The sequence below is a fragment of the Orcinus orca genome, chromosome 3, assembly GCF_937001465.1.
Source record: "Orcinus orca chromosome 3, mOrcOrc1.1, whole genome shotgun sequence".
In the NCBI taxonomy this organism is placed as follows: domain Eukaryota; kingdom Metazoa; phylum Chordata; class Mammalia; order Artiodactyla; family Delphinidae; genus Orcinus; species Orcinus orca.
The window spans coordinates 20,590,266-20,603,999 of NC_064561.1; positions in this window are offsets into that span (position 1 = coordinate 20,590,266).

Sequence of the window (13,734 nt, forward strand, 5' to 3'; positions counted from 1 at the left end):
ATGGCAGGTTATGGAGTGCAGAAACAGGACTGGAACCCAGGTCCATGACTGTTTGTACGCTCTACCCTGCCTTGGCTGCTGCCTGGTTCCCAGGGGTTCTGCTCTCTTGTGGTCTCTTGGCATCCTGATGAAGCAGGCAGGTCCAGGAGTCTGTTTAGACCTGACCACTTTGTCCTCCGTGACCCCAGTGACTGCCAAAGTTTCCAGATGTAACACAAGGAGGAAAAGCAGGAGAAACGGGCCTGGGTACTTAAGAGGAGGACCCTGTGAAGAGAATGGGTATATTTTTACTGTAAACCACCTCAAGCCATCTTATACAACAGGGAGGACTCTGGGCTTTTTTCTAGTCATCCCCCGGTATGCTCAGATCTCTCCTGTTTCCTCTGCCTCTGGTTGCTACCTCTCCTTTCCATTTTAGCCCTGCATTGCCTATTCTTTGACCCACCCACCCAGAGAAGCTGTTCTCACCAGGGTCTCTAACAAACCCCTTGTTGGTAAATCCCTTGGTGGCATCTTAGTTCTTATCTTGCTTGACCTCCTGGCACCATTTAACACCGTTAAATCTTTTTTTTTTTTTTTTCAGTACGCGGACCTCTCACTGTTGTGGCCTCTCCCGTTGCGGAGCACAGCCTCCGGACGCGCAGGCTCAGCCGCCATGGCTCACGGGCCCAGCCGCTCCGCGGCATGTGGGATCTTCCCGGATCGGGGCGCGAACCCGTGTCCCCTGCATCGCCAGGCGAACTCTCAACCACTGCGCCAGCAGAGAAGCCCTTTTTTTTTTTTTTAATTTTATTTTTGGCTGCATTGGGTCTTTGTTGCTGTGCATGGGCTTTCTCTAGTTGCGGCGAGTGGGGGCTACTCTTCTTTGCAGTGCGCGGGCTTCTCGTTACAGTGGCTTCTCTTGTTGCAGAGCACAGGCTCTCGGCGCGCAGGCTCAGTAGTTGTGGTGCACGGGCTTAGGTGCTCCGCGGCATGTGGGATCTTCTCGGACCAGGGCTCGAACCCATATCCCCTGCATTGGCAGGCGGATTCTTAACCACTGCACCACCAGGGAAGCCCCAACACTGTTATATCTTAGCAGATGTTTTAATCTTCTTGGGCTGTCGTAACAAAATACCACAAACTGGGTGAAAAACAATAAGAATTTAGTTCTCACAGTTCTGGAGGCTAGGAAGTCCAAGATCAAAGTATCAGCAGATTCAGTTCCCAGCTAGTGCCCTCTTGACTTGCAGGCAGCCACCTTCTCACTGTGTACTCATGTGGCAGAGAGAGTGAGCTCTGCTCTCTCTTCCTCTTATGTGGACGCTCATCCCATAGTGGGGCCCCACCCTCTTGACCTCATTTAAATTTAATTACCTACCAAGAGCACCACCTCCAAATACTATCATTACTATTACACTGGGGATTAGGGCATCAACATAATGTATTTTGGGGGGATACCACCATTTGGTCCATAACAGCAGGTTTATAAAGAATGCTTCTGCTCCCGAAGTTTAGAACTAATGGAGAAGACAAAGAAGATGTTCAAATGGAGAGAAAAATGTCATCTTTGTTGTCAATAAATGCTGAATTGGAGAAAGTGGCTTAGACATGGGGCCGAAATAGACTTGCTGATACTTTCTCCTGAAACAGATGGACTACCCACCAGATCAGTGACTCAACTCATCATGCAAGGGCAGGAGTTTTATACTAAGAATATTAACAGCCAGTATGGCAGAGGCACCAAATAGTCAGAAAGGGGTAGGCACTGAAGTGAGAACAGAAACTGTCTAGAAACCTTACAGGGCCAGGCCCCTCCCGAGCAGTCAGAGCGCATCCTGATCCACCATCTCTACAGATGGGCAGGGCAGAAGAGCCCAGAAGCAGCTGGGGTGAGCATACCTACTGTCTTCTCCCAAACTCCCCATTCAAAGAAATCATTCCTCTGGAGAGAAGTAATGCTTAGCAAGAGAGCCTAAGAGTATGACTCCAGTCCTGTGTTTCAAACTGTAGTTTAAGACCATTAGTGAATTGTGAAATCAATTTATATCATATATATGTTATATATATATATATATATGGAATACAGTGGACAATAACACCCTCTCATGAAACTTTTGTTTTAAGGGTGTGTGTGTGTGTGTGTACGTACTGGGGTACCATGTAAAATATCTATACCTTTTTCATGCTTTTTAGGAGATTTTCTCAACCTGATCTTAATATCAATACTTGCTTATTTGGTATTTCTTTGGCTATATCCACTCTGCTATTCACCCCAGACTTTGAGGTCTTTATTTCATCTATGACATTTTTCATGTCTGACTCTATAGTTGGTTCTTCTGTATGACTTCTTGTTCCTCCTTCATATTTCCCCAATCCTCTCTTTTCCTTTTTAGAATAATACTTAAAATGGGTATTTCATTTCCTGTCCTGCCTAGTCCATGAACTCTGCTGTGTCTGGATAAGGTTGCCCTGTATGTTGTCTTTCTCTTGATGGGTGTGTGTCCCTCAGCTGTCTCTTATCTGCCCCTGTGAGCTCCTATTTCTTTGGGGCCAGGACTGAGTGCCTGGGGGAGGGGGCAAAGCCCAAGTGTAGCTTGAACTTTTCCTGGTGAGTTGAGAAGGAGACTCGTGTACAGTCTATACCTCCTGGTTTATACCATGTCCTGAGCAGACATCTGCATCCCTGTAGTACCTCCCTGTACCTCTCTCTATCCAAGTAGGACTCTTACTAGAAGCTGCCACCCATGGTTGCCATAACCTAGTGCCTAAGGTATCAGGAGGGCGGAGAGGATTGGTGGTAGAGAAGCTAAGGGACAGGCCAGTTCACTGCCTTGTACTTGTTTTTGACTTCCCTCCCCACCCAGAGGCTGTAAGCCACCCCACCCAGCCAGTGCCTTCTCAGCCTGCAGTAATAGTATGGTGACAGCTATAGGGCTGGCCAAGGTCTGCCCCCGGGCAAGGTGGGGAAGAAGAAAGTGTGTGTCTATCAGAAAACTCTGATGGGGCTGTGTCCTATTCTGCTCTGGGCTGCCATTGTCCACACCCCAGCCCGGCCCTCTTCTGGTAGCCACAGGGCTAGTTTCTCTGATCTGCCAACTTCCCTGTGACTCCTGGGTATCCCCCTGACCTGGGGCTGGCTTGTGCTATCTGTCAACTTGTCAGCTTATCTCCACCTCCTAAAAGAGAAAACTGAAGCCTGGAGAGAGGAAGTGACTTCCCCAAGACCACAGTCAATAAATGATGCAACTGGGGTTTGTACCAGGTCTGTGTGATTGCAAAACCATGCTTTAAATATCCTAGATCCCCCTTTACAGTTGCTGGAACCTAGGTCCACTCATTTTATCATACTTTTCATCTGAAAAAGAAACAAAACTGAGTTTGGCTCTGAAGTCTCTCATATGTGTTGGAGGAGAGAAGAGTAGCAGGGTTAAAAGTTATTAGAGCATAATGAGTTATGTGAGGAGCAGTTAACAAAAGGCCTTCATAGGAGGTGAGGCAGCTGACTGAGAAATGTTGAGTGTGATGAGAACTCAGGAAGGCTTCTACTGCATGAGGTACAAAGATGGTTAAAGGGGATCCCACAATAATTTTCTTGGTGCTCTTAACCAAAAGGGCAGTGGCCGTAATGGCTCTAAGGCAAGGAAGGTGTCCCCATGCCACAGGGTCCAGTTGCTGGCTATAATACCCTAAGCATCAATGGTGGTCCCATGTTTTTGGGTGAATATCCCCAGGGCATTCTTTTCCTTTTCATAAACAAAAAGGAGAAAGGGAATCTGATAATTGCAATGTCCAAGAGCAAGTGGGTTCATCAAACTCTCCTTTAAGGCCTTGGAAACTATGTTGTCTGGTTCTCATAAAATTGGGTCCAGGTTGTTATTGTTTAGTAAAATGTTACAGAGGTTTGGCCATAAGAAATTTGAAATCCAATTTTGGCAGTAACCAACTAGCCCAAGAAAACCTCCCAGTGGGCACTTAGTTTTGGGTTTTAGGAAACTTAGGACACCATGAAGTCTATCTGGATCTGAGTGTAGCCCTTGTTCTGATACCAGATATCCTAAATATCAAACCTGGGTTCGGGCAAACTGCAATTTTTCTTTGGTGAACTTCGGTCCCTTTGAGGCTAAAAGCTTTAGCAAGTGGATGCTGTCTTTCTGTGAGAAACCTTGAGAAAGAGAGAAAAGAAGTAAATCATCTACATATTGCAACAAAGTAGAACCTCTAGGGGACTTTATATCATCCAGATCAGCTTCTGGGATTTGCAAGAAATAAGAAGTAATGTCTCAAGTAGAACCTTGAGACATTACTGTCCAGGTGAATTGTTTTTCTTCCCAAGTGAAGGCAAAAAGGTAGGTAGGTAGCTTCATCAACTAGAATACTAAAGAATGCACTGCATAAATCAATTACAGTAAAAAATTTACATCTGGTGGGAATGGATGTTAGCAACATACAAGGATTAGGAACAACAGGGTGTGGAGGGATAACAGTGTTGTTTGTTGCTCTGAGGTGCTGCACAAACCTCCACCCTTGACCCTTAGGTTTTCTCACTGGTAAAATGGGAGTGTTACAGGGCTACTACAGTGGATAATGAGGCCTTGAGCCTTGTAACTGTTATGGGCCTTATGCCCTGAAGAACTTCTTATAGGGTGTTAACTAATTCTGGGGAGAGGTTTTGAGGGGTCTGTATGAATCTTGATGGGAGGTACGCTATGAATTTTGCCAACATCAGTTGGAGATTTTGCCCAGAAGGGGGATGGTAGCTGATTCAATAGGCACAAATGATCTGTGTTTCTAGAATAAGCTCTAATACTGTCAGAAATGGAACAAATAAAAGATTTCAAAGGATCATTTAATTCACCTGGTGGGTGACTTTGATGACTACTGTCAAATTCTAGAATTATTTCCTTTTTTGGGGAGAAAGAAATTCTGGCATGATACTTTTTTATTTCTTGGCCACACCACACAGCATTCAGGACCCAGACCAGGGTTAGAACCCATTCCCCCTGCAGTGGAAGCACGGAGTCCTAACCACTGGACCACCAGGGAAGTCCCTGGTGTGATACTTCTGTAAGAAGTCTTGGCCTAATAAATGGATGAGGTGGAGGAACTGAGGAGAAAGGCATGTATATCTTTCAAAGGGTCTAGATAAAAAAGAATAGGTTCAGGGACAGGAAGCGCTTGAGGTTCATTAGAGATCCCCACTGTTTGAACTGTATTAGTACTCCGAGGCAGGGGCTGCTTTATAGTAGTGGGGTTGAGCACTGAGAGTGTGGCTGTAGTGTCAGTTAGGATGAGAAGAGACCCATCCCATATCTGGAGGAGTGTTTCTCCAAGCTGATTAAGAGGGAGGATTGGGAAGCGGCCCTGTAGTTCCTTGGAGCCCTGTCAGTGAGAATTGGGAAGAAGTTGGAAAGGTTGGTTAGAGGGATAATGGTGCCTGAAGTGCTTGAGTCTGTAACAGCCTCTTTTCCATGTCCTGGCTCTTTGCAGTAATAGCAGAAACTGGGAGGGTGTTGATTTTATTGAGGGGACTTCATTTTTGGAGTTGAAGATTAAGAATTTTGGTGGTGACTCACCTACAGTGTGAGAGCTGGTTTGCCCGATTACCTAAATCTAGAGTGGACATAATTTCCCACTTCATCCTGGTCCTTTATATTAGAAGGGAAAGGTCCTGGTTCAGCCCACTAATAAACAGAGTTAAAAGTTACCCATGGGGAATCAACATCTGAAGGAAGATGAGAATTTTCTTAAAAAATAATCTGAAGTTGACTGTAATAGTCATGAACAGGTTCATCAGATTTTTGTGGGCAAGCTTGAATTTTGTCTCAATCAATAGGCTTTGGGAAAGCCCTAGAAATTGCTCAGTGAAGTCACCTAGCAATTGAACAAGGCTGATCATATAATCAATTAGTGGGCTGCTCTCCCAGTTGTAATTCTAGAGCCCTTTTATGATTTTCCCAATTAGGGGTTTTTATCTAAGGCTGGGCCACTGACAAGCATATTAACTAGCTGATATAAGTTGGAGAAACCAGGTTCATAAGTTTGAATGACTATACTTTTAAATTCCTCAGCAAATCCGGGAGGACCTTCAGTTACTTTGGGAAAATCTTTTAACTATGGCTCGCAGTTTAATTTTAATCCAGGGAATATAAGAAATTAAGGGTTTTTCTCTGGGTCCTCAGGAGGCTTAATTTTAAAGGGACAGATTTTCCTCTGAACCTTTAATTTTAAAGGTTCAGAGGAAAAGGGGGTAGGGAGAGTTTCAGAAAAAAGGACAAGTTTGGTGAGAGATTTAGCATGGGGGACTTGAGAGTATAGAGGAGGTGTAGGTGGTATAGAAGGGAAGGAGGAAGATGGCGCTGGGAGCAGGGCCTGAACATGAAGAACCAAGGGAGAGAGAGATAAGATGGTGTCAGAGGCAGAATGGGAGACAAAGAAGCCAAGGAAGAAGAGTCCAAGGCTTTGGGAGCCATTTTGTTTTTCTTCATTTGCCATACTTAATCTTAAAATCTTATTTTTCAGAGAGGCAATTTTAGACTTCTGATAACATTGAGAATCCTCAAAGTACCAATTGAAATAGGCATACAACTCAGTTCTGGAAATTTTTTGAGCCATTTTAGTCCAATTTGTTTTTTTTGTTTGTTTTTTTTTTTTGGTTTTTTTTTTTTTTGTGGTATGCGTGCCTCTCACTGTTGTGGCCTCTCCCGTTGCGGAGCACAGGCTCCGGATGCGCAGGCTCAGCGGCCATGACTCACGGGCCCAGCCGCTCCGCAGCATGTGGGATCTTCCCGGACCGGGGCACGAACCCGTGTCCCCTGCATCAGCAGGCGGACTCTCAACCACTGCACCACCAGGGAAGCCCTCCAATTTGGTTTTAATGAAATTAAGTTTGTGGATTTCAAAAGTTCCTCCAAATGGCCATTGATATTCTAAATTGCCTTTGGTTGGGTTGGTCCATTTGTTGAAATGTGCATGAAGAATGATGCAGTTTTTAAACATAAAATCATTCAGAGTCACTATAGGAAGGACACCCTCAAACTATTTAGGTAACTGATACCCTATTTCTTACAGGTTTTTCTCTAGAGTAAAAGAACAATTTTCAAACAGCTCAAACAACTTGAAAGCTGATACCATCCAATTCTAAGGAAACAGGTTGGTCCCAGAGAAGCCAGGCCAAAGACTTTCTCAGTCAGTTTCTAGAGAATAGCCCCTATTCCTAAGGAATGGGCTGACAGCTGAACTGGCACAGTTTCAGTGAAGCAGTTCTTGTTCCCATAGGAATGGGCCCACAGCTTCTCAGCCAGCTTCAATTGAAACATTCTGATCTCAAAAATCAGACCAAAGTGCAAAAAAAGTACTCGCATACAGAACAAGACCTTAACCAGAAAGACGAAAGCTTTAAGTAGATCCCCCCAAAAGCCTGGAGAGCTTCAAAGGCAAAGAGAGTGTGAGCTTGATCCAGGAGAAAGACCAGGGTTGGTGAGAAAAGCAGTGAGTGACAGTGGGCTCAATTGTGGGTACTGCATCTGTTTGCTCACCAGTCCTCGAACCAGCGGGGATCATCTCTGGCCCCCATATGGGCCACCAAAATGTTGACCTAAAATAAAAAGACTGCCAGATATTTCTCCAGCCAAGGTGGGTTTATTCAAGATGAGCAGAGAATTGCAATTTGGGGCCTGCAATTGTGGGAAGCCATGTGCAAGTCCTTGCATGGCAAGGGAAGGAGAACTCTTTTATAAAGAGGAAAAGGAAGCTGGGAGGGCTACAGTAAACAAAGAGTCCATGGCTTTTCACTGGATGAGTCCTTTTCAGGAAGGAAGAGGAATCTTTCTTTTTTCTTTTTTTTTTTTTTGCAGTATGTGGGCCTCTCACTGTTGTGGCCTCTCCCGTTGTGGAGCACAGGCTCTGGACGCGCAGGCTCAGCGGCCATGGGTCACGGGCCCAGCCGCTCCGCGGCATGTGGGATCTTCCCGGACCGGGGCACGAACCCGTGTCCCCTGCATCGGCAGGCGGACTCTCAACCACTGCACCACCAGGGAAGCCCAAGAGGAATCTTTCTTATTCCTTTTGGGCTCTGTTATCATCATCACAGAGTGTGAGAGCTCCCTGCTTCTGGTCTCCTGACTATTTAATTAAGGTTTCTGTTTATTAATTTTTTTACACTGGAAATAAATACCCAGGAAGTTCCCTCCTCTCCCCAACTCTCTGTAGGGGCTATAGGGACCCCTAGTTGGGAACCATTGTTACATGCAAAGAAAACTGGTCTTAGAGTCAGCAAGACCTGAACAGGGCACAGCATAATGGTATCAGAAGGATCTGGGCTCAATTTCCAGACCCACTGTGACCTTCATCATGACACATAACCTCTTTGAACCTGTTTCTTCAACTGTAAAATGAGGATAATGATTGTGCAGACACTGTTGGTGGAATATCCAACAGAGCCATCCCTCTGTTTTTCTTGCTAACAGAATCCCAACTTTATTTATTTGGTATGTGCTCAGCCTTGGGAGGAGTCATGACTTAAAACTAAGATGATTGGAGCCTTCCAGTTCCTGTTGATCAGTTTTAATGTAGGGGTGAGCATCTGGCTCAGTTCTGACCCAGGGGTTGTAGGTAGAAGACTGCTAGCCTTCTAGGAAGTAATTTTCTCCCTTCCCACAGAGAGTGCTGTCATGTGAGGAAGCTCTGCTTTGTGAGCTGGAGCGACCACAGTTCAAACGTGAGGTCCAAGCCTGCAAATGAAACCCAACTTGCTGAGGGAAGGCACAAAAGGGAAGGGAAAACCCAGGTCTCTGAGGATGTTATGGAGCTTCCAAACTAATCCGAGGTCTAATTTCCTACAGACTCCTAAATAAACAACAAATACCTTTAGGCCATTGTTAGTTGAGTTTTTCTCTTGACTGCAGCCAAACGCATCGTAACCAATATAATGATCCTTATGGATGAGGCAGTGTATGTAAGAGTGTCTATTCTTGTGCACACGATGTAGGCACTCAAGTGATGTTAACTTCCTCACCTCCTTTGACCCTTCATCCTGCTCACCCTATTGAACCCCAGCCCTGGGTGAATCCAGGGTGTTCCTGCTTCCAGACCGTTAAACTATGCTCCTGAAGACACACAACTAGACACATTGGCACAATCAGTTACTCATGGTGACCAGCCTCAACTGGGTCATCCACACTTTCCCGTCAGTTTCTCCTCCTCCACTCTCTGAAATGGCAATTTCAAATCTTTACATTCTTCTCTCTTTGCCCCTCACCTCACCTCCCCCTCTCTGCTCACAGACAGAAGAGACAGCTCATCTCCTACCTCACCAACAACAAAAAAGCCAGTAGAGGGGGCCTTGCCAATCTTCTCCACCAAACACACTGAAAACTTGCTTCTTTCCGAGGCCAGCCCCTCACATGTCACATGCTTTGGACCCACCCCAGGGTGGTTTTTAGGTCTCCTCTGCCCTAGCCTGTCCTTCCTTAGAACATTCCACCACATACTGTACCAAACAAACATATTCAAATGTACTCACGTCCCGTGTTAAACATATTGCTGTAAAACATTTAAATAATTAAAAAGTTTTTCTTTAAAAATTACTTAGCTACAGATAACTTGTCTAATTTTTAAAATAAATTTATTTATTTTATTTATTTATTTTTTACTGCGTTGGCTCTTTGTTGCTGTGCGCGGGCTTTCTCTAGTTGTGGCGAGCGGGGGCTACTCCTTGTTGTGGTGTGCGGGCTTCAGTAGTTGTGGTGTGTGGGCTCAGTAGTTGTGGCGCACGGGCTTAGTTGCTCCGCGGTATGTGGGATCTTCCCAGACCAGGGCTTGAACCCGTGTCCCCTGCATGGGCAGGCAGATTCTTAACCACTGTGCCACCAGGGAAGTCCCAACTTGTCTAATTTCTGATTGACTATGTTTTTTTGCTTTTTTTTTTTTGGGGGGAGCACTAAGTTGCTCATTGGGAGTATTTTTCAAGGTGAGAAAATTCTAGCTCTCAATTTGTTTTCAAATGCAACGGCATCTTTATGAGAATTAAATATTATCATAAAGGAAGTTGATGTAATACTCTGTTGTGCGGACATTTAATTAAACATACTAGTTTTGATTCTGCAGTTTTAAAAAAATCTTGGGAAATCATTTAACTTTTAGCGTTCAAAGATGTTTTTGTGGGTCTCTGAAAAACCTGTAGGCCCTAGGTAATTGATCAAATGCCAGGTGCCCCTTCCTGCATCTCAGGGCTCTTAACCCCTTACTCACCTGCATCTTGCACACTTCCCTCTCTGCTGATTCTTCCCAATGCATTTAAATGTGCTCAAACTGCCGTCCAGATAAACCCCAACCCTAATAAAACCTGGCTTAACAAAATCACCCCAGGGCCCGTTGCATTAACCTTTCTAACTCTCCCCTCTCTTCCCCTCCCCACCCAAGGCCAACTATGGACTTGTTTACACTATGTCCACTTCCAGGTGGCCCCTCACCCCCATGGCTCTCAGGGGAAAGACCAAAATCCATACCTTGGCCTATAAACCTTGAGCTGGTGGGGGCTCTGCCACCTCAAGGACTCTGCTAATTGCTCCAATTCTCCTCAGACACAAGCTTTCTCCTGCCTCCGGGCCTTTTCCCTTGCTTTGGTGCCCCACGTGGAGCACCCTCTTCCACCTACTTCCTTGCCTCTGTAACTCGTATTTCTCTGGGCACCCTCCCCTGATGTTCCAGAGTCAGTCCCCCTATTACATAGCGCTTGGTGCTATTGCCTCCTGATATCTGGCTTTTAATTATTCATAATCTCTCATTCGTTGTCTGTCTCCTCGTATTAGTTTGGTAGGGCTGCCATAACAAAGTATCACAGAGTGGGTGGCTTAAACAACAGAAATTAGTTTTCTCACAGTTCTGGAGGCTAGAAGTCCAAGATCAAGGTACCGGCAAGTTTGGTTTCTTTTGCAGCCTCTCTTCTTGGCTTGCAAATTGCCACCTCTCACTGTATCCTCACATGGCCTTTTCCCTGTGCTTGTGTAACTCTGGGGCCTCTTCCTCTTCTTATAAGGACACCAGCCTTATTTTAACCTAATCACCCCTTTACAGCCCTTATCTATAAATACTGTTAAGTTCTGAGGCACTGGGGTTTGGGATTTCATCACATGAATTTTGGGAGGACACAAGTCAGCCTATAACATCCAGGGACCCTTCCCAGTGTATCCTGAGTACCACGCATAGTACCTGACACAAAGTAAGAAACAAAAACACATTTTCTAGCTAACCAACTGCCCCGGACTAACTTTGTGACAGTGGCCGGGTTCCTTCTGTTTTCTGCACCTTAGTTGCTTCATCTGTGATATTAGGCGGGAGAAGTTTGTCTCTAAGGACAGTCTGACAGCTGACCAAGCATCCTTATTTTTTTCAGTGAAATCTTTACCCCTCACCACTAGAGGGCGGTGTTACTGATCTTTGTTTCTTCCTTGGGAATGTGCCTTCAACCCTCTAGCCCCAGGGACGTTAAAGTGGAGGAGCTGAGGCCAAGGATAGCCAGCAGCGAAACTATCAGCTGGGCACTCAGCCCGTCTTGAATTTCAACTCTGCCGCTTCCTGGCTGAGGTATCTTATCCAAAGTTCCCTTGAGAGTGTTAGTTTCCTCTGCTGCTAAATGGGCAATGGAAATGGACAATGCCTAAGCACTACTAGGTGGAATGCCTTATCTGTGATATTATAGGGGGCAGATTTCCAGAGTTCCAAGTCTAGAGATCCCAAAAATGCAAATGCCCCACCTGCTACTATCCCAGTGACCAAGTTTCAGTCCGCTGATGGGTCGTGAGAATGTTGACAGGTCTATCTAGGGAGTGGACCTTTCTGAGGGCTTGTACTGGCCAGAGAGCGCAGATGTCTAGAGGAAGGCAGGTGGGCAGAGTCTGGTTCCACTCTCTGCCCGTCCCCCATGAAGTAGAAATGCAGGATGATTTGGGGCATCCTGGGTGGATGTAAGAGAGATTCTGGTCAATTTCAGAGGCTCCAAGTTTATTAAAGTATGAAGTGCCCAAGGAGGTGCAAAAAGAAAATTCCGAGTCAAAAGTATTTAGAAAATTAGTTTCGGGACTTCCCTGATGGCACAGTGGTTAAGAATCCTCCTGCCCATGCAGGGGACACGGGTTCGAGCCCTGGTCCGGGAAGATCCCACATGCCGCGGAGCAACTAAGCCCGTGTGCCACAACTACTGAGCCCACACGCCTAGAGCCCGTGCTCCACAATAAGAGAAGCCACCCCAATGAGAAGCCTGCACACCGCAACGAAGAGTAACCCCCACTCGCAGCAACTAGAGAAAGCCCATGCACAGCAATGAAGACCCAACGCAGCCCCCCCCAAAAAATAAAATAAATAAATAAATAAATAAATTAAATACTTTTTTTAAAAAAGAAAATTAGTTTCGTGGTAAGTGTATGTTGTAAACATACATAAAAAGGCAACCAGATTCCCTGGTCAACCACACACAGGGACCCTTGACTGTTGTCTGCCCCCAGATAAGAACCAACAATCAGACCTAAAGACCAACCTCCCAAGGATGCTGCCACTCTTGGGGAAATAAAGTGGCTGTGACAATTAAAAGTAGGCTTGGCTAAGAACCAAAACCAGAGGGACTTCCCTGGTGGTCCAGTGCTTAAGACTTCACCTTCCAATGCAGGGGGTGTGGGTTCGATCCCTGGTCGGGGAGCTAAGATCCCACATGCCTCGTGGCCAAAAAACCAAAACATCAAACAGAAGCAATACTGTAACAAATGCAATAAAGACTTTAAAACAAAGAAAGAAAGAAAAAAAGAACCAAAACCAGAGTGAGAAAAAAAGCACAGAAAAGGCAGTGGAGGGGAATCTCTATTGCTACAAGAGATCCACCCCCGGCACTGAGAAAAATGGCCTGAGATCAAACAGCTCTGAAGGTGCCCTTCTTGGGCCTCATGGATTCAGCTGCGACTGAATCCTCTTTAGCTATGGAACCAGACCATTTAGAAAAGTAGTTTACTTACAAAGAAGGGTTCGAAGGAAGTCCAGGCTTTAGAAGAATAAGCTCCCTAAATAAAAAATACAACACCCATTTAAAGGGGAAAACCCTGTAAGCTTGCAAAGGCTAAAAGTTTATAGCTAGTCTGCTCTTTGGGGAAAACAGCAATTTTCTCAAACGGCTACTATCTGCCAACATCATGTCACAGCTTCAGACATCAGTATCACAAGAGTCAGGGATAAAGTTGTCTTAGTTAGAGTCAGTAACTTCCAGGAAAGCCTTCAGTTTTCATTAATTTGGGGATAAGACTGAAACAAGGTGATCCTGTCCTGCAATTTATATAAAGGTGCAAAGTGCTCTTTCCTCCCCTTCTGACTAAGATGTGATGTGTATGCCTTCCTTGTGATGGAGGAGGGCAAGGTGTCAGCTTTGTCCCCACAGAGGGCAAAAATTATGGCATATTTTAAAAGTTGCAAATTTACAAAGTAACACTTTTTTTTTTTGAGAATCTATTTTAATTAATTAATTAATTAATTTTGGGCTGCGTTGGGTCTTCGTTGCTGCGTGCGGGCTTTCTCTAGTTACGGCAAGCAGGGGCTACTCTTTGTTGTGGTGTGCCGGCTTCTCTTGTTGTGGCTCACGGGCTCTAGAGAGCAGGCTCAGTAGTTGTGGCACACGGACTTATTTGCTCTGCAGCATGTGGGATCTTCCTGGACCAGGGCTTGAACCCGTGTCCCCTGCATCGGCAGGCGGATTCTTAACCACTGTGCCACCAG